Below are 7399 nucleotides of genomic sequence, written 5' to 3' on the forward strand. Positions count from 1 at the left end.
ATATATATATATATATATATATATATACCTCTGTATATCTCATTTTTGGATTTGGTTTGCAAGATTTTTTATGTGATTTCGTGTTGAAGCATATTCTGTTGTGTCTGGGGAGAGTCATTTTCTTATTGTGCCTTAAAATTTAACACACTCACCGTTAAAATTTCCACTTATTTATTATTTTTATTTTCCTAAATTTTCGTTGCATCTTGCAACCTTTTCAATATGAAAAGGTTGCAAGACGCAACGAAAATTTTAGGAAAATAAAAATAAGAAATAAGTGGAAATTTTAACGGTGAGTGTGTTAAATTTTAAGGGACGATAAGAAAATGACTCTCCCCAGACACAACAGAATACCTCTGTATATATGTATATATATGTCATGTAAAAAGCACCCAGTTCATTCTGTAAAGTGGTTGGCATTAGGAAGGGTACCCAGCCATAAAATCTATGCGAAAGGAGACAGTGGAGCTTGGCATAGTCCTCTATACATACATACAGTGGTATATACATATATACAGAGTATATGTGTATATACTTCCCTATGTATATGCAGAAAGACAGATAGATAATGATGTACATATAAAAATACAAAAATAGATGAAGCACAATGACAACATATGAACCATTTAGTAAAGAAATGTGGATTGTGTAACCAGATTACATAGTGTAAATCTAACATGTATGTAAGGGACATGTATATAAAGTAGAGATTAGTGTAATAGTAGTGAACCACAAGTAAAGAGATGAAAATGTATGTGAAGGTAGGATAAAAGGCAGACAAAACACAAGCTCCAGAGTCAGTAAAACCATGTGCAACATCATGTAGTGGATAACCAGAAGAATCATACAATAAACTTCTTTTGGTGATTGTAGATATATGAGTATATATGGGTATGTATTTATGTGTATATGCGTGTATGTGTGTGTGTGTGTGTAGCTATATATTGTATGCCCACATAAAATATGTATAAATAATTATATTTCTGTCATTTATAAATATTTATATGCTAATATATGAATGTGTTCAGATGTTTAAATAGTTTCTTAAATAAAATTCAATGTGCTACTGAAAAAATACTGGGTGATATGGGTAAGTTGTCACTATTTTATATTTTTAATTTTGCGCAGGTGCATTTTTTGTTTTTTATTTTGTCGACTAAGCAGTATAGTAGGATAAGTTGGACAAAGTCTGTGAGAAAAACAGCAGCATGACACAATTCAATCAGCCATAAATTTGGAAACAACATGCTGTACTGCTTGGTATTGGTGCTGGAAGCTCCAATACAAACATTCCAGAGTGTTTGGGTATCAATCTGAGGATAGTGCAATCTGAAAACATGTACCAAGAGTGATAAAAAGCAAACATCCAGTCAACATCATGCTGTTTGGAGTGATCACTAATGATGGCAACGTGAGGCCTCCATTCATATTCCCACATGGCCTCAGACTCAATATGGAGGCCTACATCAAGTGCTGCCCTGAGTGAAGACAGTGGCTACTGGAAGACCCTATGTCTGGCAACAGGACTCTGCACCATGTCACACAAGCAGGAGAACCCAGTCATGGCTGTCAGACAATTTCTGCGACCACATCACCCTTAACATCTGACCACCTAACTTCCTGATTATTATGCATGCAGCGCAGTTGTACGAGAGACCAACAAAACTCCTTGTAACACCAAAAATGAACTGAAGGCAAGTATTATAGCAGCATTTGCCAACTTAAACAAGGAAACCATCCAGAAGAATCGCAGGAGATTCCAAAGTCGTCTGGAGGCCATGGTTGAAACCAACGGGTATTTTATTGAATAAATTTACTCTTTAGTATTTCAAGATATCTTTATGTAATTTTGATAAATATATCTGTTAAAATGAGATGTCAATGTTATGTTCATTTTTGCGTAATTTAAATGATAGTTTATTCACCGCACCCTGTATATATATGGAAGAACAAAGAGAAGTGATCTAAGAGATGGGAATAGTAAACAGATTCACCATTACCATCTCTCGAGCTTGCTGAATCTTCTCAGCAGTGGTGAAGATTGATGGGCGTCCTGCTCCCTCTTCGTGTGTCATGCTTGTCTGGCCTCTTAAAAACTTCTTGATTCACTCATACACACTTTTACAGAGTAGTGCACTGTCCCCATATTGTGCTAAAAGCCTCCAATGAATTTCAACACCTAACACACCTTTAGACCAGAGAAATTAGATCACTGCACTTTGTTTTCTTTTGATGCACATTGATAGTTGAGTGGCCATGCTTAAACTGTAAAGCCAGAAAGAAAATTGGCACGATCAGGTTCACACTTCAATCATGTGACCACACTATTACCAACTATATGCATGCATGTGCAGAAGGCAGTGTGACAATAATAAAGATATGTTATGGTGAAAGTGCAGATAACTTTTGACTTCCCCTCGTATACATACATGCATATATATATATAGGTATATATATAGGTATAGTACAATGCAAAATACCAAACGGAACCTCACCTCTTATCATTCATCTTTCTTCCTCCTTTAACGCCTATGTGATATAATTCTTGGGAGAGAATACATACATTTGCGGCTGAAGATAGCTTTATATTGTCAATTATACACTGATGTAACAACTATAAAGCTTGAAACACGTGTACCGCAGAATCCTTTGTGTTTTTGTTTTTATTTTTGCATTTACAATTTATATATATATATACATGCAAATATACATATATATATACTCATTTGTAGATATTATGCACACACACATTTATATGCAATTAAAACCATATTTGTCTTTCAGGTTACTTAATGACCTCACAAATTCTAGCACAGTAAAGAAGCTCCTAGTACATTCTGTAAAGTTTTGGCTTTAGGATAGGCTTCCAATCATAAAATACATGTCAAACTGGAACTTAGTGCAACCTTCTGGCTTATCAGTTCCTGTTAAATCAGCCAACCCATACCATACAAACATTAAGTGATGATAACGATGATGATGATGATGATGATGATGATTACTAGTTAGACAACTTGCCCTATGACAGCCAGTGTATCTTAGTAGTGCAGCACCATATATTTTGGACTACCAATTAATGTGTTTGGGAGAACATATTTTCTGCCATTCCAATCACTATTCCCTGTAATGAATTACCATGTCGATTGGTCTGAATATACTGCAAATGAGTAAACTGGACTTTGGCAAATTGGTCACAATGAAACTGTTGGAATAAATAGTTTACATGATGCAGTTTATTATCCAAATCAGTTTCTTCATTACCCCAAAAAAGAATATAATTAAGGACCAGTTGGTTTTCTATTGCTTCTTTGGTTTTGTACATAGGGTTGCATTTATTCTAAGCCATTAGGGAGAAAAAAAAGAGCACGAAAACAGTGGAGTCATAGGCCTGATGAGAATTGCTAAATATTTGAAGATTTTGCTGACTGTTCACTTCTCATAGCTTGTTTGCTAACATTCTTCCAGTTTGATGAGATTCCTCATTATTAGCATGTATGAATACAGCAACATCATTGCATGTAGACAAGTTATACCTTTTGGAGTGTTCATCATCTGACCTTTGTTAGCATACAACATTTTCAGGTATTGTGTCAGCATCAATTCGCTCTTGAACAGAGAGGAATGAGTGCAAACATGTTGAAATTGTAGCTGAATGAAGTATGTGGAAAATAACAGCATTGAGATTTTCTCCACTATCTGCTGCTAATCTCTGCATAGCCTGTCAAATTTACACTTCAGAATCATAAAACATCATTTGTAGAGAGATGATGCACCAGTAACAGAGTTCCTTGGGGTTCCGAAAACAATTTTATGAATTCTGTAAGTGGAAATTCCTTAATCAACAATACCATTGTTTGCTTTTATACTGCACAATGACCGTAGCACTTTTGAATCTCTGGATGTTTCTTTTGAACTATTTTGATCCTGATAAATCATTTGTAAACAACTAATGTATTTTATAGACTACAGATATTTACTCTAGGATTGTTTCTCCAGCCCTGTCACTACAGGTGAGAAAACTCAAGCAGTGACAGGATGCACCTATAGTGTGCTAAAGGTTAAACCAAATTTATAGTAAATCTCAAAATTAGGCTAGACCAAGGTTCCTCTAGCATTCTCTCAAGAACATTAGGGTGTTACAATGACAGCCTCTCATGCCCATAAAATCACAGTTATGATATGTTTTGTTGACAACTATTTCCAATATTCAATCCATGCCAAGCTGTCTTGCAACATTCATCATCCTTCTCTTTGATTTTGATAATTGATACTATTTTGAGCTGTTAGTTGCAGTTTTTGCTCTTCAGAAAATTATTGGCATGTTTGACTCAGCTTTCCTAAAGTTTTTAGATTACAGTTCCATTTTTAAAAGAAATTTACCATGATCCACCTCCCCATACTTTATGAATAAGAAAGTCATGGCTCTTTTCTGCCTGAGGTGACTTGACACATGTTTGCTAAAATCAACCATATCTCTATTTCTGCTTTTCATAGTGGGAATATTAATTTCTTCTATAAAATAAGATGCACATGAAACTGTTTAATTTACAAAAATGCTTACAAGACTTTCCTTCAGAGAAAACACCACCCTTGAGACAACTCTATTTTGTTTTGCAAAATGTCTTAAACTACATATGATTTATTCTTTTAAGGAAACTAAATTGTATAGATTTTTTTTTACATTTGTGAAATAAGTGATGTGGAATAAAAGAAAATTACTCATATATATTTAACAAATATAAATATGCAGTTTGTTTCCATAAAAAAAAGTAATTAGTTTTGTTCACATGAGAATTCAAATTAAAAAGAATCAGCAATGGCTACTGAGTTTTAAAAAATCAAATTCAAAATCAACACTGTTAATATAAATATATACAAAAAAAATTAGTTTAAAAATGATGAAAAAAATCATCTTTACAAAACAAAATAGAAAAAATCATCTCTCAGCCAAGTTTCTTGTGAAAAAAAATCAAATGTAGTGTTAATAGAAATATTTAAAAGAAAATTATTTTTCCCTCAAGTCAAAAATGCCAAAAATCATCACAGCTCTTGTAATTTCTTTTCTTTTTACAGCAATAATAGTTTCTAATGTAGGTATAAGGCTAACAAGCCTAAGCAGAAGGGCTTAGACAACACTATCAAACCCAGTGGGATGAAAGGTAAAATTAATGTCAGCAGGATTTGAACTCAGAATGCAAAGTGCTTGAACAAATGTTACAATGACTTTTCCATGAATACTCCAACAATTCTGCAACTATTATTTCTCAATTATTAGATAAATTTATTACAAACAGAAAAAAAGAGGCTTAGTGGAAAAGTTGTATTTGTTTATTTTTGTACAATGAATTGAATCTTGGTTTAATGTTTGTCAATATTAGTCTCAAGTCAATTTAATGTGTTTTTAATAATATTTTTTTGTTTTGTTTTAATTCCAGTCCACACTCGAAATGCTGATTTGCACAAATATATTGTAACAAATGGTGGAAGGTTCTCAATCATTAATTCAGACAACATTGGAAATTCTGCACAAACGCCAAGTGAAAAAAAGCCTTCAAGGTTTTTGGAGAAAATTCAAGCCTGAGAGTTGAATCACTTGAGTGTCCTGCATAATTTTACTGAGTTTTTAATGGCAGTTGTTTTAGACACTTTGTTTCTATTGTGAACAATTTAAGAAGCAGCAGTAACAAGAAAATTGCAGATAATCCTTGTTCTAATAATCGTTTTTAAACATAAATCAGAAACACTGGGACACACGCACACACACACACACACACACACAAATAACTAATCTTTCACAAAAAAATATTAACCTTTTTACTCAGCAAAGGATTAAATTCTACATCAGCCACAAAAAATCAAATATATCCCAGATGACAATGCAGAGTTCTACAGAAAACTTAGATTAGCTGAATCAAAAGCAAATTCTATCCTTAAAGAGGAAGAAATATAACTCTTAAAGAATTTTGTGAACATACTTCAAACTTGCCTATAGAAAACTAGAAAACAAAGCAAATAAAATCTAATTTTTGTAGACAACAATGAATTCACCGAACAGATTTTCTATTTGCCAAATATATAATTACTAAGGAAGCCAACAAAGAAGGCTCACTTGTTATTTAGGATATGAAATATCATGTGAATATTGTATTAAATATACTACAAGGCAATACATACAACGAAGAAGCAAAATTTACAAACTTATAAAAATCCTTTAATTATTTGCTATATACATATAGAAATTACTTAACTGATAAAGAACTGGATTACCTTACAAACTTCAAATACAGAACAAGCAATTTCTATGTATTATCTAATATACAAAAGAACAAACTAATAAATGAGACATGTTAATAAGCAAGGACCAATCCACCACCATCGGATTTAAAATTGAAATCCATTGTAGCAGGCTTGTCTTGTGAAACTCATTACTTAAGTCACTTCCTAGACATTCTGCTAAAGCCTTTCCCCAGGCACATAAAAAGCTTTGTACAAGATGATCTCAACATATTCAGCCATCTTCTTTATACATCATCATTGTCATCATTATCATCGTTTAACGTCTGCTTTCCATGCTGGCATGGGTTAGACAGTTTGATATGGAGCTGGCTAGCTGGGAGCTGTCCAAACCCCAGCTGTCTGTTGAGAAATGGTTTCTATGGCTGGATGCCCTCCCTAATACCAACCACTTTACAGAGTGTGCTGGGTACTTTTTATATGCCACTGGCATGGGTGTGTTTATGCAGCACCGGCACAGGTGCATTAATGCAGCACCAGTACAGGTGATTTTTAAGTGGTACCAGAACCTGAAAGGACAAGCCTGTATGTGTGGAAGATAGTGATTTTACTAAGCTTGACATGTCTTGTCAAGTACAAGGAATGAAAAAACTTGTAATGTCAAATTTGTATGCTGTGACCCTATATAGTAACATTCCACATAATTATGGAACCATAACTATAAAATACTGGCTCAACTCATTTTCTTATGAAATATCAGATTGTAAAGACAAAAAATTTATTGTAGATAGCCACCAGTTCATTTTAGAAAACAACTTCATTGTGTTCAACAGCACAGCCTACTGGTAAATGTCAGGAGTAGCCATACAAAGTTTCCCGAACATATAATTATCGGATATCATGAATTGAAAATATATGAAAAATCCTTACAAATATTTGAAGATGAATTCTACTACAATTTGAAAGCAAACTGGAAGAGATTTCGAGATGATTGTTTCATTTTATGGAGGGAAACTATTGACAAGCTGAACCAATTTCAAAATCTCTTCAACATAAACTCTCACATTCAGTTCACTACGGAGTTTCTTTTTTGGAATATCAACAATGGTTTCTAACACAGTCACTAGGCCTGAAATTTGAGGGAAGGGCTTAATTGTTTACATCA

The 7399-nt window shown here is 33.5% G+C and overlaps 1 protein-coding gene and 1 long non-coding RNA gene across 2 annotated transcripts in view; one reads left to right on the forward strand and one right to left on the reverse strand.

The window, feature by feature from the left end:
- LOC128248586 (uncharacterized) overlaps positions 1 to 6678 on the forward strand; it is a 118655-nt gene extending 111977 nt beyond the window's left edge. The window contains exon 2 of the long non-coding RNA XR_008264763.1: positions 5436 to 6678. This is a non-coding gene — a long non-coding RNA (uncharacterized LOC128248586). The remainder of the gene's footprint in view (positions 1 to 5435) is intronic.
- The window catches only part of LOC106876367 (atrial natriuretic peptide receptor 3), a 593165-nt gene that overhangs the window by 55684 nt on the left and 530082 nt on the right, over positions 1 to 7399 (reverse strand). The window lies entirely within an intron of this gene.

Source organism: Octopus bimaculoides, chromosome 8, assembly GCF_001194135.2.
Source record: "Octopus bimaculoides isolate UCB-OBI-ISO-001 chromosome 8, ASM119413v2, whole genome shotgun sequence".
In the NCBI taxonomy this organism is placed as follows: domain Eukaryota; kingdom Metazoa; phylum Mollusca; class Cephalopoda; order Octopoda; family Octopodidae; genus Octopus; species Octopus bimaculoides.